The following is a 27,069-nucleotide window of genomic DNA, read 5'->3' on the forward strand; positions in this document are numbered from 1 at the left end:
TGTGGCATAGGCCAGCAGCTACAGCTCCGATTCTGATCTGACCCCTAGCCTGGAAATTTCCATATGCCATGGGTATAGCCCTAAAAAAAAAAAAAAACCAAGAAAAAAAGAAAAAGAATCCATTTTCAAGTTGTTAGCAGACCTCAGGTCCTTGCAGGCTAAGCCTTAGAGCCATAGTTCCTAGCTAGTTGTTGGCTGGAGGTTACCCTCAGTTCCCTGCCATGGGCCCCTCCTCAACACAGCCATTACTTCATCAAAGCCAGCAAGAGAGGGAGTTTCTTAGCATGACAGACATAACGGCTTTATGTAACTTAGTTATAGAATTGACATCCCATCACTTTTGCCACGCTGAACAGGTTAGAAGCAAGTCATAGCTTCTGCCCACACTCAAGAGCTGGGCTGGAGATTACACCTGCAGGAAGGTTTAGGACATGAGGGTAATTAGAGACAGTCTTAGAGTCTGGTCTCAGCTGTGGCTCAGTTTACAGCCACAAAATGTAATTACGGAGAAGTGCACAGTTCCGGCTATAAGAAGCTGAGAACCCAGGTGATCCCTCACTGTCTAATGAAGGCATATTAAACTGGGACTTGAAGTATGAGAAGTGATTGCTCAAATCAATGGTGGGGTAGGTGTGTGGAGGGAGCATGGGAGTGTGTGATGCACAGAGGATTTCTGGCAGAGGAACTCTATATAAAATGTTAGAGCAAAAGAGAGACTTGGTGATTATCTAGTCTGCTAGTTCTTAATCCTGGACACACATTGGCATCACCTGAAGAGTCATAAACCACTCATGTCCAAGTCCCATGCCAGAGGCTCTGATGAATTGGTCTTGGAGTCACCATCGTGGCTCAGCAGAAACGACTCATGAGGAAGCAGGTTCAATCCCTGACCTTGCTCAGTGGATTAAGGATCCAGCGTTGCCTTGAGCTGTGGTGTAGGTTGCAGACGCAGCTCACATCTGGCACTGCTGTGGCACAGGCCAGTGGCTACAGCTCCGATTTGACCCCTAGCCTGAGAACCTCCATATGCTGTGGGTGCAGCCCCTAAAAAGCAAAAAACAAACAAAAATAAACAAAACAAACAAACAAAAAAACATTGGTCTCAGGAGAGCTAGGCACTGAGACTTTTAAAATCTCCCTAGATGATTCTGATGTGCAGTCAAGGCTGAGACCACTGTTAGTCCAATTCCTTTGATTTTAATGATAAGGAACTTGAAGCTCAGAAGGAAATGGATTCAGTCAAGGTTGCAGAGCTACCAGCCGGCAAAGCCTGGGTAATAAGTGAAGAAGGCACTGAGCTGGGAGGTAGGGCTCTTGCTACCAAGAGGACTCTGTCCATTTCTCCCTCAAGGACTCAGTCTCCCCATCTGTAAGGTAAGAAGGGCTGGATGACTTCCAGATCCCTTCAAATGCTGATGGAGCTCTGATTCCTTTTAGCTGGGCGTCAACTCCATACTGGCAGCTGATGTGGGACTGGCATCCAGTGTCTTCACTCTGGGCTGTTTTTGGAAGCCTGGAGTCATTGATGTCTCAGGTCATGGCCACGGCCCTGCTCTGGAGTTAGGCTTCCTGATGGCCTGGATGATCCCAAACAAGTCCTTTTCTCAGAGACAGTTTTGTCTACTGAAGCGTATGAGACATTCACCCAGCAGGAAGCTGCTCTGGCTGGGTTTAATCTATAGTGTGTTTATTAGATTTAGGATTTTAATTAAAACTGACATTTCAAAGACTACCTGTGTGGGAGCCCTGCTTTAAGGAAAAACACATCACAGTGACATAGGTAACCTCCTACTCATTCAGGCAGGTGTCTGTGGAATTGAGGCAGGGGCACCCAGTTCTCTGCTCCTCTGGCTAAAAGCCCACTATTGGTGGGTGTCAATGGACCCATCTACACTGAGTGATGGGGAGCAGCACAGTGGTGGTCTGGCCGTCTGGGGACCAGGACTCCGCTCCAGCTCTGGATGAGTGTGTTAACCCTCTGGGGTTGCATCTCCCCACATGTAAAATGGGCTGCTCGATTATCCACTTTTTCAGAGAATGCTTGTTGAGCACTTACTCTGGGTTTAGAACCCCTAGTCCTTCTCCTGAAGGGATTCACAAAATGAGGGGGAGCAGAGGCAAGAATATCAGTGTAGGTGAAGACCCTTAGCTTGGTGCCCGGCACATAGGAAGTTCTTGTGATAATTTCTTTTTTTTATTTTTAAAAATTATAGTTGATTTACAATGTTGTGCTATTTCTGCTGCACAGCAAAGGGACCCAGTCATATATATATATATTTTTTTTTTCCTCATATTGTCTTCTATCAGGTTCTATCTCAACAGACTGGGTATAGTTCCCTATGCCATACAGCAGGACCTCATTGCCCATCCATTCTAAATGTAATAGTTTGCATCTACCAACCCCAAACTCCCTATCCATCCCACACCCTCTCCATTCCCCCTGGCAATCTTGTGGTAATTCTGTGTCCAGGTGCCGTGGGAGCCAGAGGAGGGCTCTTGAATCACATGGACGGATAATAACCAGGATTCTGAGAAGTATGACCATTGCTTGATTTTCTAAATATTTACTGAGCACTGACCATATGCCAAACACTGTCCCACGTGATGGGGACAGAGAGGTAAACAAGGCAGACAGGACCTTGTCTTCACAGAGCTCTCTCTTCATGGAGGTCATGATAATGACACAATGACACAGCAATAACATCAGTGACTTCTATTTAAAGAGCACTCACATGTGCTCGGTGCTTTATTTTCTTATTTCATTTAATCTTCACTGGCCACTTTATCATGAAGGTACTCGTGTTTTCCCCTCTTACAGATGAGGACCCTCAAGCTCTCAGAAAGTCGAGGAACTCTCCCAGGTTGCCTAGCTAGGACATGGCAGGGCTGGGATGCCTGCCCTGGGCCCGTCACTTGGAGCCTGAACACTTCCCCAGGATATTACTTTTTTTTTGTTTGTTTTTCTGGGGTTTTTTGTTTGTTTGTTTTTAGGGCTGCATTTGTGGCATATGGAAGTTCTCAGGCTAGGAGTGGGATCAGAGCTGCAGGTGCCAGCCTATGCCATGGCGACACCAGATCCAAGCCATATCTTGCAGCAATACTGGATACTTAACCCACCTGAGAGAGGCCAGGGATTGAACCTGCATGCTCATGGATACTAGTCAGGGTCTTTACCCACTGAGCCACAATGGAAACTCCTCATTCTGGTTTAGAATTGAAGCCATGCACAGCTAGTGGAGGTGTATGTGTGTGTGTGTGTGAGAGAGAGAGAGAGAGAGAGAGAGAGAGAGAGAGGGAGAGACAGACAGTGAAGAGAGATGGAGAAGAAGCACATTAATTATGTGGCACAGTGGTCTCTGAGAGGTGACAAGTCTCCCTCTGTGCAGCCCCAGGAGACACCCTCTTCTTGTGTCACATGCACCTGTTGGTGCTGTGAGGGAAGAAGTCTCCTGAGACATTTAAAGGGAAGGCACTGCTTTCTCTTATTTGAGGAATCACAAAAATTAAAGGCAGTGTGTTAAAATCCAAAGACAGAGTAGGATTAACAGGATTCCCGCCAAGGTCCTTTCTTTCAAAATATCAACCCCTCAGGGCCCCGTGGACTCTAGCTGAGGCTTGGATCCTTGCGTTGCTGTGGCTATGGTGTAGGCTGGCAGCTATAGCTCCAATTCAACCCCTAGCCTGGGAACTTCCATATGCTGTGGGTGCGACCCTAAAAAAGACTAAAATAAAATAAACTAAAATAAAATAGATAGGTAACAAGGACCTACTGTATAGCACAGAAAAATCTAAATATTGTGCAAAAATCTGTGGGAAAAGAATCTGAAAAGTAATACATATATGTGTATGTATAACTGATTTACTTTGCTATACACCTGAAACTAACACAACTTTTCTAAGTCAACCATACTCCAATGAAAATTTATTAAAAAAAAAAAAAAGCCTGAAACTAAAACCCCGTGTTCCCCCAATCCAGATTCAGAGCTCTTTCCTGTGGTTCCAGGCTGCCATGACTCCATAGGAGGTGAGCACCTATCAGGAATACCAGAGACATGAGGGCAGGCCCAGGTCATCACTGGATTTTTTTTCCCCCTAAAATTAATAATCAACTCATTCCCTGAACATTTATTATTCTTCAGACACACTGCCAAGCATTTTTTTCCAGACATTATTTGTTCAGTTTACAAACATGTGCCAGATGTTGGGCATACAGCAGAGAACAAGACAGACAAGGCTTTCACAGCACAACCATCCTCAGAGGTGGGGTGGTTTTCCCCATTTCACAGATGAGGAAACTGAGGCCCAGAAGGGTTAAGAAACCCACCAGCGTCATGGAGCTACTGAGGGGTAGAGCTGAGAGTTGAATCCAAGCCTGTCTTCACCCCTTCAGCCCTTGGTCTTTACTTGCAGCCCCCCGAGGTTTGGCTCTTTATTCCCAAAGCCAGACCCCCACCGTGTCTGCCCAGTTCCCATTACTAGCTAAATGTCATTCCCTTGCCACCACAGCAGCCTAAAGGCCAACTTTCCAGATTCTCCTCTCCTTCGAAAACAGCTCTGCATCTCATTCAGGTTGCTGTGAAAAACCACACCTTTCCACCTTTCCCCTTAGCACCTGTTTGTCCTTTCAAAGTCCCCTTCCCTTCCCTTTTTTCAACCTCAGAATGTCCAGTCGTCCTTCACCACCCAAGTCAGCTGTCCCCTCCTCTGAGAGGCCTCCCAGGATTCTGTGCAACAGAGACTGTCCTCAGGCTCCCCAACACCCACCTCCTTCTGAGCAGCTGTCGCGGGTGCCTTGGTGTATTCACGTACCTGTCTGTCTCTCCCACTTGCCTAAGAATCCTCGGGGGGTTTTATTCCTGCCGTGCCCATAGTTGCTGGAACACCCGAAGTGCTCAGTAAACGGTTGTGAAACGAATCCACGAGGACAGCATGGCCTTTGTCTCCGCGGGTTTACGTCTCAGCCACAGACCTACCTTCAGTCCAGCTCTGTCCTCATTCTTTATCCCAGCTACTGACTGTGGGTTTAGGCTTTAGATGCTTCATTAACTAATAATAATGAGTCACTGTTCTAGCCTCAGGAGCATTGTAAATGATACAGTGTCAGGAGAAGGCAGTGAGATGTGGAATTTCAATGAGGCTGGTGTGATTCTTGAAACAGAAAATGCCACGTGCAGTCTTATTCTCTGTTACAGATCCTGTAAGCCAGACCTCACACACTAACTTGGAATAATTCCATGATTCCATCCCAGTTCTAGTTCTAGGCTGATTGTAGGGATTACAAATGCGTGTTATGTGTCAGGTGCAGCAGGTTAAATAAAAGGCTCCCCAAAGATAGCCATGACAATCTCCAAAGCATCAGTGACCGTGTTACCTTACAAGGCAAAAGAAACTTTGCAGACATGAGTAAAACTGTAATTGCAATGTATACACGTAAGGATAACCTGACCCCCTTGCTGTACAGTGGGGAAAAAAAAAAAAAAAAAAAGAATAGATTTACAAGGAAAAAAAAATGAAAAAAAAAAGATTTTGAGATAAAGAGATTATCCTGGATTACCTGGCTAGTGGGTCATCAGTGTGATCACAAGAGTCCTTATGAGAAGTTGAGAAGTTGAGAAGATGATGTGATGATGGAAGCAGAGATTGGCGTGATGTGCTTTGAAGATGGAGGAAGGGGCCAAAAGCCAAGAAAGAGAGGTGGGCCACTACACACTGAAAAAAGCAGGGAAAGAGATTCCGTCCTTGGAGCTTCCAGAAGGAACGCCCTCCCCCTCACTGCCAAGATCCTTTCCCTTATGACAGCTCCTTAAAAGCCCAGACTGGGGAGTTTCTGTCATGGTGCAACGGAAACGAATCTGCCCAGTTGTGGGTTCGATCCCTAGCCTTGCTCAGTGAGTTAAGGATCCGGTGTTGCCGTGAGCTGTGGTGTAGTTCACAGACTCGGCTTGAATCCTGCGTTGCTGTTGCTGTGGCTGTGGCTGTGGCTGTGGCTGGCAGTTGTAGCTCTGGCTTCAGCTCTGGAGTCAACCCGTAGCCTGGGAACTTCCATATGCCGCAAGTGCAGAAAAAAAGCAAAAGCAAAAAAAAAAAAAAAAAAAGACCCAGACTGGTAGCGGAAGCATCAAGAGCTGATGCAGCATTCTCACTTAAGACTGAGCTCTGCTGCAGGAACCATGATTTCTCCCCCCTGCAGTCAGGGCTGGGTAAAGAAACGGTCCTGTGGGGGCCTATCCCTGGCTCTACTCACTGCCCCTCCTGAAAGCCCAGGATCCACAGCACAAAATGGGTGAGATCCCTGGAGCCTCATGACAAATTCTGCCAAGGACGGGCCTCTCTGGGCAGATTTATTCATCAAAGCTCTTGATGGAGATTCCAGCCACTATGCCAATGACTCACCTGAGTCACTTTGCTTTGCTCAATCTCTCCCTCTGGGAAACTAGAGGTTGTGAAATGAGAGTCCTTAGGGAAGGTGGCTATTACCTGAGAGGCAGAGATACTGGGACATTAGCCTGCCAGCAGGTGGGTAAGGTTACAACCTCTTGTGAAAAGACTGCTTCTCTACCCAGATTAATTAACCAAGAGTTCCCGGGGGCTCAGCTGTGGCCAATCAGGTCATCTCTTGCTCAAAGATGCCCAGAGGCTCTCCGCTGCCTTCCCAGGAAAGCTTTGCTCATCTGGACACTCCCAGCTCTCCTTGATTGGGTTGCAGCCCTTCTTTCCAGCCTTATTTTCCACCATTCTTCCTCTAATGCTACAAATTCACTGTTCTCTAAGAACAGTGGGAAATGGCTTGCCCATTAGTGGCAGGACTGAGACCAGAGCAAGAATGCCGAAGTCCCACCCATGCTATTTATCCTGCTTCCCAACAGGCAGTAGAGCAGGAGACAAGATGCTGACGCACACAAAATCCCAAATGCAAAGCATATTCTTGATTCTCATGAGGGTAAAATCCCTTCTAAACAAGTCTCATGGTTTGGCTTTTGTCGCGAGACATGTTTCTACAACATTTTCTTGGCCTCTTTGCTGAAAACTCCATCTTGTCCTGCTTTACTTTACTCCTTCTTCCTGCTTGGAAAACAGTCACAGTGCTGGTGAATGACTTAAGCTTAAGAACAAAGACCTAAAGGCATAAGTTATTCATAGGGTCAGCTGAATGAGGACCTAATGCGTTGGTCTAGGCACGCTGGACCTGTGCAGGTTGGCACTGTGCAGGTTGGCACGCTGTTTGCATAGCATGATATGTCCTCTTAAGAACAAAAGAAAGAGGAGCCTCATAGCTCCAAGGGGTTTATGAGGGGTCATTAGCAGGATATGCATTAGCAAGGTGCAAACCTAGGCATGCTGTCTGCAGAAGCACAATGGTCATTCTCTAGATGCTATACATAGATAGCTGAGGCCAAGCTTCCTCAAATGCTAATGACTGTTAAATGCCTAAAGGTCAGAATAAAAGCTTAATCAGCAACCGGCTATGTGACTTTTCGTGTGTGTGTGTGTGTGTGTGTGTGTGTGTGTGTGTGTGTGTGTGTGTGTGTCTTTTTGCCATTTCTTGGGCCGCTCCTGGGGCACACGGAGGTTCCCAGGCCAGGGGTCCAATTGGAGCTGCCCTTGCTCAATGGGTTGATGATTGAGCCAGAGCCACAGCAACGCGGGATCCGAGCCACACCACAGCCCACGGCAACGTCGGATCGTCAACCCATTGAGCAAGGGCAGGGATCGAACCCGCAACCCCATGGCTCCCAGTCGGATTCGCCAACCACTGCGCCACGACGAGAACTCCTATGTGACTTTTAAAATAACTTTAAAAAACCTGCATCCATATAGGAAGAGAAGAGATCAAACTGTCACTGTATGCAGATGACATGATTCTATACCTAGAAAACCCTAAGGACTCAACCCCAAAACTCCTTGAACTGATTAATAAATTCAGCAAAGTGGCAGGATATAAGATTAACATTCAGAAGTCAGTTGCATTTCTGTATACCAGCAATGAAACCTTAGAAAAGGAATACAAAAATACGTTACCTTTTAAAATTGTACCACACAAAATCAAATACCTCGGAATACACCTGACCAAAGAGGTAAAGGACCTATATGCCGAAAACTATAAAACCTTAATCAAAGAAATCAAAGAAGATGTAAAGAAATGGAAAGACATTCCATGTTCCTGGATTGGGAAAATCAATATTGTGAAAATGGCCATCCTACCCAAAGCAATCTACAGATTCAATGCAATCCCTATCAAATTACCCTTGACATTTTTCACAGAACTAGAACAAACAATCCAAACATTTATATGGAACAACAAAAGACCCAGAATCGCCAAAGCAATCCTGAGAAACAAAAACCAAGCAGGAAGCATAACTCTCCCAGACTTCAAGAAATACTACAAAGCCACAGTCATCAAAACAGTGTGGTACTGGTATCAAAACAGACAGACAGACCAATGGAACAGAATAGAGAATCCGGAAATTAACCCTGACACCTATGGTCAATTAATCTTTGACAAGGGAGGCAAGAACATAAAATGGGAAAAAGAAAGTCTATTCAGCAAGCATTGCTGGGAAACCTGGACAGCTGCATGCAAAGCAATGAAGCTAGAACACACCCTCACACCATGCACAAAAATAAACTCCAAATGGCTGAAAGACTTAAATATACGACAGGACACCATCAAACTCCTAGAAGAAAACATAGGCAAAACACTCTCTGACATCAACATCATGAATATTTTCTCAGGTCAGTCTCCCAAAGCAATAGAAATTAGAGCAACAATAAACCCATGGGACCTCATCAAACTGAAAAGCTTTTGCACAGCAGAGGAAACCAAAAAGAAAACAAAAAGACAACTTACAGAATGGGAGAAAATAGTTTCAAATGATACAACGGACAAGAGCTTAATCTCTAGAATATATAAGCAACTTCTACAACTCAACAGCAAAAAAACCAATCAATCAATGGAAAAATGGGCAAAAGACCTGAATAGACATTTCTCCAAAGAAGATACACAGATGGCCAGCAAACACATGAAAAAATGCTCAACATCGCTGATTATAAGAGAAATGCAAATCAAAACTACCATGAGATACCACCTCACACCAGTCAGAATGGCCATCATTAATAAATCCACAAATAACAAGTGCTGGAGGGGCTGTGGAGAAAAGGGAACCCTCCTGCACTGCTGGTGGGAATGTCAACTGGTACAGCCACTATGGAGAACAGTTTGGAGATACCTTAGAAATCTATACATAGAACTTCCATATGACCCTGCAATCCCACTCTTGGGCATCTATCCGGACAAAGCTCTACTTAAAAGAGACACATGCACCCGCATGTTCATTGCAGCACTATTCACAATAGCCAGGACATGGAAACAATCCAAATGTCCATCGACAGATGATTGGATTCGGAAGAGGTGGTATATATACACAATGGAATACTACTCAGCCATAAAAAAGGATGACATAATGCCATTTGCAGCAACATGGATGGAACTAGAGAATCTCATACTGAGTGAAATGAGCCAGAAAGACAAAGACAAATTCCATATGATATCACTTATAACTGGAATCTAATATCCAGCACAAATGAACATCTCCTCAGAAGAGAAAATCATGGACTTGGAGAAGAGACTTGTGGCTGCCTGATGGGAGGGGGAGGGAGTGGGAGGGATCGGGAGCTTGGGCTTATCAGACACAACCTAGAATAGATTTACAAGGAGATCCCGCTGAATAGCATTGAGAACTATGTCTAGATACTCATGTTGCAACAGAAGAAATAGTGGGGGAAAAACTGTAATTGTAATGTATACATGTAAGGATAACCTGACCCCCTTGCTGTACAGTGGGAAAATAAAATAAATAAATAAATAAATAAATACAAAAAAAAAAAACAAAAAAACTTTAAAAAACCTATATCCTGCACCTACAACCCCCTCCTCACTTGACAGTCATCCTCAAGAGCACAATAAAAGCAGTGTGGTTTCTTGAGGCAGTGCTCTTGGTCCTTGAGACCTTGAGTCCCCCGGTTCCCACCTTTACTTAAGATAAATGACTCTGTGTCTTGTTTTATGTTAACTTTTTTCCTTAGGTTTCACAGCACCCGTTCTTCAGCCCCATCCTGCTGAGCTGGTCTCGGCAGGCTTTGTATGTGCCATAGGCTAAATGCAGAGAGAGGATTATGTACAAGTTGGGAAACTGGGTTTTGCTCCTGTCCCTGCTCTAAACAGACTGTGTGACCCGACCCCTCCCCCAGCACCAACTCCATTCCATTTCCATTCTGTACAAAGGGCTGGAGCACATGATCTTTAAATCTCTTCCAGCAAGACATTTCTGGTTTTTTCCCCAACAGCCTGGAAAAACTAGTAAGGAAGAATTTTCCCAAGGTTAGTGGAATCTTGTCTGGCCTCCTGAGGGAGGGCCCAATCCAGGAGTTTGGCTCAGCAGTAGGAAGGAATTGCTAGGAGAGTTGCAGACTCAGGAACTGGAAAGGAAAAAGCACAACTGCGGGTACTGGCAGAGTGTGAAGTCAGGTAATAGTGCAGACCATTCACTCGCAGAGAGCTGGTGAGCCCTACTCTGTGCCAGACACCATGCGCGGTGTGAGGCATACAGCAGCAGCCCCGATGGGAAAGGTTCTTGGCCTGATATAGGAACTTAGAATCAGCAAAAATGAGTAGGGGGAGGGAGGCAGTTAAACAGGCAACGATACTGAGTGAAGGGGTGGAGGATGCACAGGGACGCAAGAACAGAAGGAGGGTCCCAGTCATGGTATAGGCAGAGTCAGAGAAAGGTACTGGAGCATGCCACCCTTACCCTGAGGCATCTGGTCATCTGTGAGAGAAGGAGATAGGAAGAGCGTTCTAGGCAAAGGTTCAGTCTAGGCAGAAAATGCCCAAGTCTTGAAAGTTGGCCAATAGCTAGAGTGATGAACAGTGGAGGAGAGTGCAGAATGAGGGCTGGAACACAGGCAGCTGCTTTGTAGACACTGGGAAAGATGGAGCACGGGAAATGGGCACCAGTGTCTAGATATAAATATAGTCTGCACCCTAAAGCCTGAGTAGAGGACTCAAGGCCAAGACCCTCGAGGGACAAGACGGCAGCTGCTGAAGAGAAGACGGTTGAGTGAGGGGACAATGTGAACATGAGGAAAGACAGAAACAACAGTGTGTTGGGGAAGAGAAGGAAATAAATCCTCATTGACAACTTGCTATGAAGTTAAGGCTTAGTCTCAGTTTTTCGTCTTTAAAAAAATGGGGCTCCTCCAGGATTACGGTGCAGATGAAATGAGATAATACACATTATCTGCCTAGCGTGCAGCCTGACACACTGTGAGAGGTTAATAAATTATTAACCTTTTTATTACTACCGCATGTTCATTCATTCACCAACTGTTTACCAAGGGCCAACTACATGCCAGGGACTGTTTTAGTGCTGGGATACATCCGTGGGCAAAAGAGACAAAAATGATTGTTCTTGTGGAGTTACACATTAGGGCTCACTCCTTCCATATGCACAGCCCTGTGAGGAGGGTCTCGTCACCCCTATTTTACAGATGAGGACTGGACACTGAGAGGTCAAAAAACATGTCCAAGGTCAGGAAACTGGCCAGTGACAGAGGCAGGATTTGAACCTAAGTCTCTGTGATGACCTACCCAAGGCTCCCTCCACGAGCCCACCCTACCTCTATATAAAAGGCAACACAAAATTAACTCTTGCTTTATGGTATCAGTTAGATACTTGACATGGATTTTCTGTGATTATCTGGCTTTTAAACCTTCTGCTCTGTTATTCCTATAAATCAAGCATACTTATCAGACCATGTCTGGCATGGGGGCTGGAAGATGCCACTGCTTTAGTCATCAAACCTACAAGAACTTCAGGGAAAGGAGAGGCCGTTGTAGTTGGAGTTGTGGGGAAGGTTACCTGGAGAAGGCTGGACCTGCAGCCACAGTAGGAAAAGGACAGGCGAGGGGGTAGAAATGGTTTAACCAGTCATCCAGAGGGAGGGAATACATGGTGTGTTTGTGAGTGCGGGGATATGTGTGTGTGCACGTGTTGACTGCCTTAACAAATATTTACTGAGCACCTAACATGTCAGGTACTACACTAGGTACTGGGCACCACAGAAAAGAAGGCGTGCTAGGTCCCTGTCCTCCCGGGGCTTACATTGTGGCAGGAGGAGGGCAAGGTGAAGGATGGGGAGAGAGCACTGGGAAATGCACCTGCAGATAAGGCCATTCATCCCAACAGAGGCTCCTTTCCCCAAAGGCTTGCTCCCCCAGCTGTGCTTCTTGATTTGTTCCCTCTCCCTACCCACGCTTTTGTTGGCCACAGGAAAGGCACAGGCTCCTGGAAGCTGCCGATGGGTTCCGGAAGTCCAAGAAGTGAGCGGGGTAGTGCTGAGGTGCTGTGGCTCATCCTTGCAGGCTGGTGTTCTCTTCTGGTGTGGGCCTTTTATGTACTAGCTCAGCGCAGACAAGCCATGTTAATCCAGTCTTTGGAAAGCAAATGAAACAGCCTGCATTTAAAGGGCTCAAGCTCTCTTTTCTGATTACCAAGCGACCTACATAAACCGCTCTCACCCAGCCTGCTTGGGAGGGCATTGCCGTTGACAAAGCCCAACCGGGCACTCTCTCTGCTGGGAACTGGCTACGATTTCTTCTGAGCTTGCCAAGCAGAGAGGAGACCGGGGTAGCGTGAGCCTGGCCAAGGAGTCCAGAGGCCTGGTTCTTGCCCCAGATCTACAATTAACTCCCTTTGTGACTCAGGGAATGTCTGTTCCCACCCCCATCATCCCTTGGACCTCAATTTCCCCTTCTGTAACACGAGGGGGGTTAAGCCAGATCACCTCAGAGGTCCGTCCCCTGCTCCAAAATTCTAGGTTATTCATGATGCCAGATCTCACTCACCACTTCAGTCTTAAAGAGTTTCCAGGGACTTCTCTAGAACCCACACGATGGGTAGGAAGCTTAGCATGTCAGTTAATAGCATAGGGGTTTGTGTGTGTGCAGATATATACTGGCTTGAACATTTCCAAGGCACATGAAGTGAAAAAAATCAAAGTGGCTTCTATAGTATACCACACATGAATATTACACACATGCTGTACAACCACACGCAGGCAACAAAAAGTCAAATATTTCTGGAAGGATACATAAAAGACTAGGAGTTTGAAGGAAGGGAACACAGTATCCAGGAAGAAGATTTAAATTTCACTTTTTGTATTTCTTGATTTTTTTTAACCATGTGCATTGCTGTTGCAAAAATTAATAAGTGTTTTTTTTAAATAGGGCGTGGGGGAAGGATGGATTGGGAGTTTGGGATTAGCAGATGCAAATGATTATGTACAGAATGGATAAACAACAAAGTCCTACCGTATAGCACAGGGAACTATATTCAATATCCTGTAATAAACCATAATGGAAAAGAATATGAAAAAGTATATGCATAATTGAATCGCTTTGCTGTATACCAGAAACTAACACAACATTTTAAGTCAACTGTGCTTTAACAACAAAAAAAAAGAGTGTAGATTTTGTCATCAATTCACTTAACAAATATTTACTGAATACCAATTAGGTGGCACAGACTGATATAGGAAGTGGTGAGTAAGACAGTCCCTTCCCTCATGAAGCCCACATTTTAGATTGATAATAGCCAAATCAATAAATGTGTAATATAATGCCAGGAAGGTGTACAGGGGCATGAAATATATGTGACAGGCTTGAATATGAAGCCTGGCTTTTCACATATGAATTGTTTGACCTTGAGGAGGTTACCTCACCCTGTTGATCCTCAGTCTCCTCATCTATAAAAAGGTGGCAATAATCCTCCATGGTTTTTTGTGTGAGAGAATGAAAGTAAATGAATAATAGTACCTGGGACATAACAGGTGTCTGATAAATGCTGATTATTGTTTGGGGGAAGGTTTGGAAGGGAGTGGATATAGCCAAGAGATGTGTAGGGGCAGGGGCAGACTCCTAGGAGACAGAGCAGGTGGGGGAGGTAGGAAGAGGTGGGATGATATAGAAGGAGAGGAGAGATGCAAGGGACCCAGTCTAGGAGACAAGTGGGCTTGGAGTCCTAACCAGCAGGGAGCCCCACATAACTCCCCCAAGGTGCCTGGTCTAGCCAGGAAATGCTGGGCAGGTCAGGAAGGAAGGCTGTTCACCTCATCCTCGGTGCTCAGGGACAGAGCCATTTGAGTTTCTTGGCAGGGCTGGTCTGAGCAGCAGGTATCTCCAGGTTAGGCTTACAGGCTCTGGAAGGGTTCATTGGGAGCTTCCACCCCATTGCTCGGTGATACCTGGTATCTTACTATTAGAATTACTCCCAATTCATAGGTAAGTGACAATGTCTGGGTGGCACTGTGTCTAAAGGTCTTCGCCAAGAATCTAGATGCAACCTAGGAACAGAGGGAGGGTTTTTTCCCTCAGGGGTTCCCAAGCTGGCCAGCCTTCAGACTCTCCTGAGGTTCCAGTACAGATTCCTGAACCTCAGTCTCTGAAGGGTAACTCAGTGACACAAGGCAAAGCCTCACCAGTGTCTTCTTGGAGGCCACACTTCCATGACCAAACCAATGACAGGCGCTTCTCAGGCAAATGGGCTGGGAGCTTCTCCTTTGCACCCCAGCCAGACATTAGCCCAGAGTCAAACTTCAGGATCTTCTGTGATAGAAAATACACAGTCACTTGTTCAGTGATTTAAAGCTTGTTAGGTGCCTGTGCATGTCATTTATGTGTGTGCAGGCATGCATACACACGTGTGTGTGTGTGTGCGTGTGCGTGCGCACACATGTATCTGTGGCTATAAGTGTGTAGCCTGTAGGAATAAGGGAACAGGAAGGGAGTGAGGGCTGGTGGAAGGAAAAGCCAGAGTAGTTAAGTGTTGGCTTCTTGAGAGAAAATGAAATTCAAAGAGAAAAATCATTGCCCCGGGGGACTCTGAATCCCACCTGCTTTCAATGAATCTCAGGGAATCTTATTCAGTGAAGCTTTTTATGCAAATCCACATAAACAAATTCTGGGGCCCTGCCTGGAGACCTGTGGAGGGGTGGGGGTAGAGGCAAATCTAGCAGGAGGCCCCTCCTGAAAGCTGAAGATAAGAGCCTGGCGTCGGCCCATGGGGCTCATTTCATGGTTCCCAGGGATGGCTTCTTAGCCACACACGAAATCTAGATCTATGGCTTTTGGACACAAACTCAAAATGCCAAATTTTTTCAAATTATTTTTTAGCAGCAAAATCCCCTCTTGCCTAAAGGAGGTTTTAAATAGAACCCTGACATAGAAAAGAGGAAAATGCAGGCTGCTCTGGCTCAAGTATGGAAATGGAGATGAGGACACAGGGCCATTCCCATTCAGTTTGTACCCACCCCCTCACTCAGGAGGTCTCAGCCCAGATCAAAAACCCTTCAGCTCCTTCACTTTCCCTACTTTACAGGTACAAAACCCTTCTGCCCTGCCCTGCTGCTGTGCCCACATCCCCCAGTACTCAAATGGGGCCTACCGGCCATCACCTGGGACTCAGTGCTGTTCTAGGCTGGAGGACCAGTTCTGGAAAAAGCAACCTTAGAGAGACGGTGGCCAGCAGCTTGGTTCCTGGTTCTGTGAGTCTGCCTCACTACAGTGGGTATAAGTTCTGAAATCAGGTTTGAGTCCTGGCTCTGCCACCGAAAGCTATGTGATCTTGAGCACATCACTCAACCTCTCTGAGCCTGTTTCCTCTTCCATAAAATGGACATAGTTCTGCCATTATAGGTTTGGTTAAGGAGCAAAGGAGCTATTACATTGGAGAGGTAGCAAAGCACCAGGCCCAGAAAGGTAGCTGAGATGAGTGGTCACTGTGAAGTGGCCAACAGCGCATAGTCCTGAGGGGAGGTGGCCACTCAGCTCCACCTGATTCTTCCCCTGCGGGAATCGAGGCCCAGGGGATGGCATTTTCCTAATTTTCCAAGAAAAAACAGAAATTCGGCTGTTTATGTAAAAACTTGTAACCATAGATGCCAAAGGACAAAAATTGGCGTCTATGAGTCATTCATGAACTTCTAGGGACCAGCACACCTGCTCCATCTTCTTCCCTTTCTCTCTGTCCTGACCATTCCATCACCTGAGAGCTTCCGCGTTTTCCTTCTGAGAGCATCCAGAGAGTTTCCCAAGCTCACCCCATAACCATATACAAAATAAAAAAGGCAACTTATGGACTGGGAGAAAATAGTTGCAAACTACGTGACTGACATAGGCTTACTTTCCAAAATACATAAATAGCTCCTACAATAACATAAAACCAAACAACCCAATCATAAAATGGGCAGAAGATCTAAATAGACATTTCTCCAAAGATGACACACACATGGCCAACAGCCACATGAAAAGATGCTCATCATCACTAATTATTAGAGAAATGCAATCAAAACCGTGATGGGGTGCCACCTCACACCAGTCAGAATGACCATCGTTAAAAAGTCTGCAAGTAGGAGTTCCTGCCATGGCTCAGCAGAAACTAATCTGACTAATATCATGAGGACATAGGTTCTATCCCTGTCCTCGCTCAGTGAGTTAATGATCACCCATTGCCATGAGGTGTGGTGTAGGTTGCAGACACAGCTCAGATCTGGCGCTGCTGTGGCTGCGGTGTAGGCCAGTGGCTACAGCTCTGATTTGACCACTAGCCTGGGAACCTCCATATGCCACAAGTATGGCCCTAAAAAGACTAAATAAATAAATAAAAAGAAGTCTACAAATAATAAATGCTGCAGAGGGTAAGGAGAAAAGGGAACCCTCTTACACTGTTGGTGTGAATGTACACTGGCAACAACCTCCACAGAAAGCAGTATGGAGGTTCCTCAAAAAACTAAAAATAGAACTGCTGTATGATCCAGCAATCCCACTCCTGGGTATCTATCCAGAGAAAACAATAATTTGAAAAGATACATACACTCCAACATTCACTGCAGCACTATTTACAATAGCCAAGATGTGGAAGCAACCTAATATCCATCCACAGAGGAATGGATAAAGATATGGTATAGATATATAATGGAATATTACTCAGCCATAAAAAATGAATGAAATAATGCCATTTATGATAACATGAATGGACCTAGAAACTATCATACTAAGTGAAGTAAGAAAGACAAATACCATATGATATCACTTATATATGGAATCTAAAATATGACACATGAATTTATGTACAAAACAGAAATAGACTCAGACACAGAGAACAGACTTGTGGTTGTCGAGGGGGAGGGGGATGGGAGAAGGAAGGACTGGGAGTTTGGAATTAGCAGTTGCAAATTATTATATATAGGATGGATAAACAAGCTCCTACTGTATAGCACAGGGAACTAACTATATTCAACATCCTGTGATAAACCATAATGCAAAAGAATATGAAAAAGAATATATATGTGCATAACAGAGCCACTCTGCTGTGCAGCAGAAATTAAACCCAATATTGTTAACAGAGAGAGAGAAAAAAAGAGAGGGCAAAGCTTGTTTATACAAATGAAAAAAAAAATGTCTCTACAAATGAAACAAGACAAAAAACTTTGCTTCTCGGAAAAACCACTGGTTACAAATTGGCATCTTCCCAGCTGTCTCTTTATATGTAGATATACTGATAAAGAAATGAGGGTTTAATTTTACATAGTTGGGCTCATAAAATATCTATGCAGTTGTGTAAAATACACATGTCCAAGGGTGTCTTCCTGGCAATGCATTCAGATCGGCACCATGGCTGTGGCTGCAGAAGATACCATGGATTCGCCATAAATGATTGATCAGATCTCCTGCTGGGAAGATGCACAAGCTCCGCACATCAGGTCCCCAGAGCTTCTCTGGACCCAGAACGCTCTATCCCATGCCTGGACACTAGGGCAGCCTCCTCACAATCTTCCTCTTCCGGGCCGTCTGCTGGTAACCAGGGCTGGCTGGTAACCATGCCCAACAGATCCCGCCACTACTCTCTGAGAACCCTTGAATCTTTTCCCTTCCCTTTGAGAACAAATTCCACCCCGCCTTACCAGAGCCTAAGAAGACTGGTATTTGCATGACAGAGCCCTGCCCACTGGCCTCCTCTGCTGCCAGTCCAAGTTCATGCTCACCTCCACCTCTGCACTCAATTTCCCCTAGATCCTCACTAACTAGCTTTCCCACCACTCAGGTCTCAGCTCAAGAACTCCTTCCCAATCCCTACCCCCAATCAGTGCTGGTTCCCTTGCCCCTGCCATTGTCCTAGCACTCTGCTTTTTATTTTCTTAGCAACACATATCACTATGTGAAATTACATCACTGATGTGTCTCCATGGTTATTATGTGCCCACAAGGGCAGGGACTTACTCCCAGCACCTAGACCGGGAGCCCAGTGGTGCTGAGTCACCCTTTGTTGAATGAGCAAGCTCATCCTCCCAGCCTCCACAAAACACCAACACTCTTAAAATCCCTATTTCCTGTTCCAGAGGTTTATCCTGCATCTCTCCCTTAAAATAGCTCTGCTTTTCAAAGTGAGCTTGAGTATGTCTCTCTGCTCCTTGCTCTGAAAGAGCCCCCTCAAAGCCAACTTCTGCCCCTTCTCAGCTTTATCTCCCCCACATCTCATCACTGATCTTATTCTTCAGCTGATTGGGGTCTTGACCTCTGCACACAAAAAATCCCTCCCTCTGCCTTCTCGAGCTCTTGGCCTCTCTCTTGCTCTTGTCATCGAGCCTGGGCTGCCCAAACTGTAGCCGTCCTCAGGCCAGCTAAAATGTCACTAGTCCCAGGAGTGTGAACTGTCTTTGGCTGAAAAATGATCTTTTCTCTCTCCTGTACTCATGTGACACTTTATCTTTTACACTCTAGAAACATTAGCACTTTATGCCTCTAAAATTGCCATTTCTATCCCAAACTTGATCTTTTCCACTAGGTTATGGGTTTCCTGCCAGCAGACACTATGGCTTGTTTACCTTTTCACAACAGTTAACACTGAGAAAGTGCCATATGTAGGTTAGTTCGTCTTTTTTTTTTTTTTTTTTCCGTCTTTTTGCCATTTCTTGGACCGCTCCCACAGCATATGGAGGTTCCCAGGCTAGGGGTCTAATCATAGCTATAGCCACCGGCCTACACCAGAGCCACAGCAATGTGGGATCCGAGCCGTGTCAGCGACCTACACCACAGTTCACAGCAACGCCGGATCCTTAACCCACTGAGCAAGGCCAGGGATCGAACCTGCAACCTCATGGTTCCTAGTCAGATTCGTTAACCACTGAGCTGTGACGGGAACTCCAATTTTTTTTTTTTTTTTTTTTTTTTTTTTTTGGTAGGTTAGTTCTTTTAAGCCTCACTCTGAGTTGGACCTGTAAGTAACCTTATTTAACAGAAGAGGAGGAGGAGTTCCTGTCATGGCGCAGTGGTTAACAAATCCGCTAGGAACCATGAGGTTGTGGGTTCGGTCCCTGCCCTTGCTCAGTGGGTTAACGATCCGGTGTTGCCATGAGCTGTGGTGTACGTTGCAGACGCGGCTCAGATCCTGAGTTGCTGTGGCTCTGGTGTAGGCCGGTGGCTACAGCTCCGGATTCGACCCCTAGCCTGGGAACCTCCATATGCTGTGGGAGCGGCCCAAGAAGAAAAACAAAAAACAAAAAACAACAGAAGAGGAGGAGCTGAGAGGTTTCCAAACTTGTTCAAGGTTACACAGTGAGGAAGTGGTAAAGCTCACATTTGAATCCACAGCCGGCAGCTTTGACCATGAGCCAAAGTTCAACTGTGGCACCTGTGGCAAAAACTCCTTTCAGCTGTTTTCCTCTTCTTTATGCAGTAGCTGCTGGCCCTCAGCTCCCAAACCCTTAGGTCTTTGAAGTGAGGGATCTTCATGGAAACAAATCAAAGGACTCATCACTCAAATTTGAATCTGAGTGTCTGCCTGCTGGGCTCCACATCATTACTCACTGATGATTCAAGAGTCAGGCTTGGAGCCAGGCAGGGATGGGTTGATTTCTATTACATTGTTGCAATGAAGTGTTTCTCTACATTTTGCCTCCCATGCCTCCATCTCTTCCTCCCTATGCAGCTGGGAAGGACTCTGCAACATCTCTGTTTTTGTGACACCCCCCCCCAACCTTCCTCCCTCACTATTCCTTTTCTCTCCCATCAGCTCTCTCCTCTTTCCCAAAGCTTATTGCTCAGTGATCTCTGAATGAAAAACATTCCTGCTACAATTCCAGCCCTTTGCCCTGTACCCAGAGTAGCCTACTTCTGCGGCTTCTATAAATAAGTTTAGAGCACTGATGAGGAAGTGGTTGGTAGCCCTGAGAGGGGATGGAATCTGCCTAAGGTCACACAGCGAGTGGATGGCTGTCATTGAACCTACACAATAGCACCAAGAATATCACTGAACCCACCACCCAGCTTCAGGAAGTAGCAACTCACAGCCAGTCTCATTTCATTATCTCACCCACTTTCCTGGAAGGAATGGTTTCCTGGGGTGCTCTTGCCCGGGTTTGGCTTTGAGCAGACTAATAAAAGTTGGTCTTGGTGGGGGGGGGGGGCAGCCTTTCACCTGGCTGTGTCTCCCTCCTTTCTTTCACCCTCCCTCCATCTAAATCCCACATCTGATTTGGTCCTCGGCTTGCTGCTACACTTTTCATTCTCTCCTGGAGCCCTGCTGACTCTCTGCTGAGGGACTAGGGGCTCAAAATACTCTTCCAGATGATTGAACCTTAGAAAAGGTCTCCAAAACAGCAACTCTTTTAAGCCCCAGAGGAAAGCTGAGCCTCTTGGGAAGGCTTTTCAGACCTAGATTGTATTGAGACACATCTGTGCCCTCTTTCTTGGATCACAGAAAGCCAGGGAGTATTTAATCTTTCATAGAAAAAAATTCAAATTTATACAAAAGTATAATGAATATTAATGAATCCTTATGTACTCATCCCTCAGCCTCAACAATCAGCTACTCATAGCCAACCTTCTTTCATTGCTCGCACCCACTTCCGCTCTCCCAGATTACTTTGAAGGACATCTCAGAAATCATATGTTGTTTATATATTGTTAAAAAGAGATGATGACGGCCTCTGTGTTTTGGTTCCTAGGTTGCTTATTTCTTCACTGCAGGCTGAGGCCCATTAGCTTAAAAGCACACAGGAGCCAAACTCAAATTTTCACGCATCCACTTGTTTTCAAAATATCCCAAACAAGCAGATTTTTTTAGGCACTTGGAGACTGCCGCTTTGCACACCCTAAAACCTCACCCAGCAGCTGCTGACTGTTGATAAAATGGGGCCTTGTAGGTATGAGCCCCCAATTTGTCCTCCAAGTTCCCTGACTATACCGATGAGTAGCATACATCATCTAGACACCTACTGCCCCTCTCTGATCCTCACCCCTGAGTGTTCCCTTGCTTCTCTCCCACCCCCACCTGGCCCTGTGCTCTGGATGGTCTCATGCTGTGATGGATTTTTCCTCTCACACAACTATCCAAAAATCACAATAAAGCTTGTTGCATGTTAATGTTTCTTATGGTCATATTTTTCTCTCGATCATTCTCCCAATCCCTAAAACCTCTTACAATGATGTCCTCTGCAAAAACTTCAATATGTATTTCAATAATAAGAACTTTTTAAAACTACAAGTGCCCACCACGAAATGACTGGATTAAGAAAAAGCGGTATGTGAAGGAAATATATACATACACAGACACATAATGGAATATTATTCAGCCATAAAAAGAAAAAATACTGCCATCTGCAGCAACATGGAGGGACCTAGAGTATATTATGCCTAGTAGAAATAAGTCAGAGTAAGACAAATACTATATCACTTATATATGGAATCTAAAAATAATACAAATGAATGTATATAGAAAATAGAAACAGACTCATAGATATTGAAAACAAACTTGTGGTTACCAAAGGGGAGAGCAGAGAGGGGAGGGACAAATTAGGGGTATGGGATTAGCAGACACAAACTACTAAATATAAAAATAAACAACAAGGATATACTGTATAGCACAGGGAATTATACACATTATCCTGCAACAAACTATAATGGAATATAGTCTGAAAAAATACTTACTCACTATGCTACACACCTGAAACTAGCACAATATTATAGCTCAACCATACTTCGGTAAAAAATAAAAAGTAAAATAAATTGCCACATCTAAAATTAATAGTATTTTCTTGGTTCCTGTCACGCCTCAGCATTTAACAAACCCGACTAGTATTCACGACAACATGGGTTTGATCCCTGGCCTCGCTCAGTGGGCTAAGGATCCAGTGTTACTGTGAGCTGCAGTGTAGGCCACTGACATGGCTTGGATCCAGCATTGCTGTGGCTGTGGTGTAGGCCAGCAGCTACAGCTCCAATTGGACCCTTAGACTGGGAACTTCCATATGCCAAAGGTGTATCTGTAAAAAGACAATAAATAAATAGATACATACATACATACAATTAATATTTTCTTAATATTATTAAATTTTCAGTCAGTGTTCTTGTTTCTAATTGTCTCATAATATATTTTTTCTTTATTTGATTTTGGATCCAAATAAGGTCCACATTTTTGGTTTGGTTGATAAATCACTTAAGTCTCTTTACACTGTTGCTTCACTTTCTCTCTCCCTCCCTCTCTTCTCTCTAACCTTGCAATTTGTGTGTGGGAAAAAACCAAGTTGTTCTATAGAGTAGCCTACAGATAAATTAATTTGGAGACTGCATCCCCATGGTGTTATTTAACATGTTTTCCTCTCCTCTATAGTTAAATCAAGAGACTTGGTCAGAATCAGTTTCAATTTTTTTTTTTTTGGTGAGAGTGCTGTATTCTTCCACTAGGAGGTCCATGTCTGACTGACCTGCTTGTGCTGTTAGCTGTTGCTGCCTATTGCCAGATCTAGTCATTCATTAGGGATTGCAAAGTGGAAATATTCTTCTTCACTTATTAGATGGAATGTTTCAAGAAGACGTCCCCTCATTTACTATTAGGTTTCCAGGGATATATTTTGAATATAGAATACAGAATAAATACTTGACTCTTTCCATTTCACCAGTTTTCGATTTTCACAAGTTGATTATCTTGCATTCTCTGTGGCCTTCACTCTTATTCTGTTTAGATAACATAATGAATTCAGGGGTTTAGAATACTGATTGTTTCAATCCTTTGCAGTTAGTGTTCTTATGAATGCTCAGATGATCCCATATTTGACCAGTGGGAACCTCTTCTTCAAGTTGATTACTGAGTCCTTTTGACACGTCCTTAGTAGTTGTCAATTGTCTCCTTGTTATTGAGAATGAGATGTTTCTAGGCTCATCTTGTATATTTTAAAAACTGCACCGGAACTGAATCAGCCACTTCTACAAGAATCCCTACTTCCTAGTGGTGGGAAATGATATTTCAAGATGGTAATACGGCTATTAAGAGAGCTCACTGGCACTAGTTGGTTATTGCTTTTAGGCCTTTTCAGTAGACAGAGCTTTGATCATACCTTAAGGGTAAAAGTATGCCAAGGGTAAACTGTTCAATGGTAGTTCATCCTATTTAAATTCAGTGCTTTAGCATTTTTTGCTTACCCTTTCAAAAATCTACCTATATCTCCTTTCTCTTAAGAGGAGAATTCAGGTTCTCAATGACAAAGACAGTGATAGAATTAAAATATCAACTTACTCATTTTTTTTTCCCACAGTACAGCCTGAAAATAATAATACCAACAGTACCACCACAAATGTGATTACTGAAGAGTTTATGATCTTTTCTTACAATTATTTTTGTCCTTAGAATATATACTATTTAGGATGTACAGTCAAATTATTGTGTTTTGAAGTTCTTGGACTATTTCTGTATATATGGTTTTGCTGACAAACTCATATATAATTAATTCAATTGTTTTATTTTTATTTTTAATTGAGGTATAATTTCCACAGTGACATTATCAGATCTTAGTGTTTCTGCTTTATAAACGGTTCTCCAGGTTTCCTTTAAAAGGTTTGACGACCTTTGACAAATGTATAAACTTACGTAGCTCTTAGCCCCAGCAGGATAGAAAATGCCTACAGCCCAGAAAGCTCCTCATGAAATAATAAATATATATTTTTGCCTCTGCCTCCAGTTTCTGATTCAGAGCTTCTATGTCCCCTCAAATTTTCTGGACTATAGGATGGAGGCTGGTTACCAGAAAGTCCAAACCATGATTAGAAGCTTGGAAAGGGGAGAGGGGCTGGAAATTGAGTTAATATGATGAAGCCCCCATAAAAATTCCAGAAAGATGGGCTTCAGAAAGCTTCCTAGTTGATGAACACATCATGTGCCAGGAGGGTGGTACACCCCAACTCCACAGGGACAGAAGTTCCTATGCTTCCAGAACTTATCCTTTGTATCTCTTCATTTGGCTATTCATCTTCCATTATATTCTTTATAATAAACTGCCAAAGATATGTGGGTGTTTCCCTGAAGTTTGGTGAGCCATTCTAGCAAATCATTGAACCCAAGGGGGGGTCATAGTAATGCCACTTACAGTCATTCTGTCAGAAGTACAGGTGACAACCTAGAACTTGCAGTTGGCATCAGCAGTGGAGGCAGCTTTGTTGGATCATCTGATGCTAACTCCAGGTAGATAGTGCCAGAAATGAATTGAATTGCAGGACATCCTGCTGGTGTTAGGGAATTGGTCAGGTGGAGAAAAACCTACACATCTTGTTTCAGAACTACTGTGAGTATGAGAATAAAAGAAAGCACTATGCATTTCCCTACACGGGAACTCCATACTATTGTTCCTCCCCCCATCCCCACTCCCACCCCCACACATCTCCCACACCAAAGCAGCAACTGCTCTGCTATCTTTCACCATAGATCAGTCTGCCTGTGGAATTCTATATAAATGGATTCACACAGTATGAAATCTTTCCTGTCTTGATTCCTCTCACTCAGTGCATTGTTTCTAAGATTCATTCAGCTTGTAGTTTATCCCATTGTACAGCTGAATAGTATTCCATTTACAAATATTTGTCAATTGCTTATCTATGAATCTGTTGATGGACAGTTGAATTGCTTCCCATTGTTGGTTATTATAAATAAAACTGCCAGGACGTTCATATGCATAGTCTTTTTCTGAGCTTTCTTATGTAAATTCCTAAGGATGGAATTACTGGGTAGTTAAATACTTAACCCCTAAGAGAAACTGTCAGACCATTCACCCAAGGGGTTGCCCAGCTTTACAGCTGTCAGAAATAGACACTGTTGCCAACATTTAAAGTTGTTGATCTTTTCAATTTTACCTTTTTGAAGGATTTGTAGTTATATCTCATTATAGCTTTATTTGCATTTCCCTAACGACTAGTAACATAAAGCACTTTTTCAGGTGTTTATCTGTCATTTGTATATCTTCTTTTGGAAAGTGTCCAATTGTTCTGCTGTTAAAGAAAATTGAACTGTTACAGTTATTGAGTTATAAGAGTTCTTTACATATTCTAGATGAAAATTCTCTGTCAGATACGTATTGTGGACATTTTCTCCTAGTTGTGGCTTGCCTTTTCATTCTCTTAATGGTATCTTTTGATGAGGACAGTTTTTGATTTTGAGGAAGATAAAGCTATCACTATTTTATGGTTAGTGCCTTCTGTGTCCTGTCCAAGAAACCTTTGCCTTCTTACACTTACTAATGCATGACATACCTTTTCACATTTATTTACTTTTGATCTTACCTGTGCTTTTATATTTAAAAAGCATTTGTTGAGGACAGCATGTAGTGGGGTCCTGCCTTTTTATCCAGTCTGAAAAGGTCTGCATTTGGAGTGTTCAATCTATTTAAATTGAATATATTTAAATTGAATGTGAAGTCATATAATTGTTGCTATCTGCTTTATACTCATGCATGTTCTTCCTTCCCTTTTGCCTCTTTTCCTGCACTCTTTTGAATTAATTATTTTTAGTATTCTACTTTATCTACTCTATTGGTTTTTAGCTAACCTGTTTTCTACCTAATAGGTGATTTATGGAAACAGTATGCATTCCTCACCTAGCATAGTCTACAGAGTTAATACTGCATCAACTCACATGTAATATAAAACATTTACAACAGTATAGTGCCATGTGCTCCCTGCCCCTCCTTCGTTATGTGCATACGTTTTACAGCCACCTGTGTTGTAAACTCCACAATATATTATTGCTTTTGCTTTAAAACAAACACCCACTGTATTTTCAAAAATTAAGAACCAAGGAGGGAAGCACCTTTTAGATCTCCCTACATATTTACTGTTTTCACCTCGATTCATTTCTTCAGTTAAACTCATGCTTCATCTGAAGAACTTTAGTATATCTTGCAGTGCAGACCTACTGATGACAAATCCTTTCTGCCTTTGTTCTGAAATATCACTGTTTTGCTTTTATTTTTGAAGGTTATTTCTCTGGATATAGAATTCTAGATTGTCAGGGTGGTGTTTCCCCTTTCTCTCAGCACTTTCAATACATCTTCCCTCCCCTCCCCCGGTTCACATTTTTAATAAAAAGGTGGTTTTCCATTTTTTCCCATCTTTCTCATATAATGTATATTTTGGCCTTGGCTACTTTTAAGATGTTCTTTGTATCTTTAGTTTAGACAATTTGACCATGATGTGCTTATATGTTTCCTCTGTTTATCCTGCTTGAGGTTCATTGAGTTCTTGGAAATAAACTGGTATTTTTCAACAAATTTGGGGTAAATAGATCCACCATTACATCTTCAGATATTGCTTCTTTTCCAGTCTTTCTCTACCCCACTTTTGGAACGCTAATTACACATATGTTAGACTGCTTGATATTATCCCAATAGTCAGTGAGGCTCAGTTCCTTTTTTTTTTTTTTAAGCCTCTTTCCTCTCTGAACCTCACTTTGAATTGATTCTATTGTCATATATTCAATCCATTGATCATTTTTCCAATCTTCTGTTTCACCCCACTGAATTTTTCATTTCAAATATTATACGTTTCAGTTTTAGAATTTCCATTTTTATAGTTTCCATTTGTTAACTTATATTCTTCCATAGGTTCACCCATTATATCCTTTCCTTGGAATTCTTAAAATGTATTTGTAATAGCCACTTTACTTTGCTTTACTGTATTATTTTTAGGGGCGG

The 27,069-nt window shown here is 43.7% G+C and overlaps 1 protein-coding gene across 18 annotated transcripts in view; it reads right to left on the bottom strand.

The window, feature by feature from the left end:
- Positions 1-27,069, bottom strand: part of GALNT10 (polypeptide N-acetylgalactosaminyltransferase 10) — a 308,233-nt gene that overhangs the window by 275,070 nt on the left and 6,094 nt on the right. For 6 of the 18 annotated variants that reach the window (XM_021076945.2, XM_085001907.1, XM_021076944.2 and 3 more), the window contains exon 1: positions 4,810-5,019. The exons of 9 other annotated variants lie outside the window; for them this stretch is intronic. The gene's annotated coding sequence lies outside the window, so the exon portion shown is untranslated. Of the gene's footprint in view, positions 1-4,764; positions 5,020-27,069 lie in introns of those variants that run through there. 3 more of the 18 variants (XM_085001899.1, XM_085001903.1, XM_085001900.1) reach the window with 3 other exon arrangements.

The sequence above is a fragment of the Sus scrofa genome, chromosome 16 (genome assembly GCF_054392235.1).
Source record: "Sus scrofa isolate SSC_HxYL_T2T_F1_AM1 chromosome 16, Sscrofa_HxYL_maternal_Yorkshire_Landrace_v2.0, whole genome shotgun sequence".
Classification (NCBI taxonomy): Eukaryota; Metazoa; Chordata; class Mammalia; order Artiodactyla; family Suidae; genus Sus; species Sus scrofa.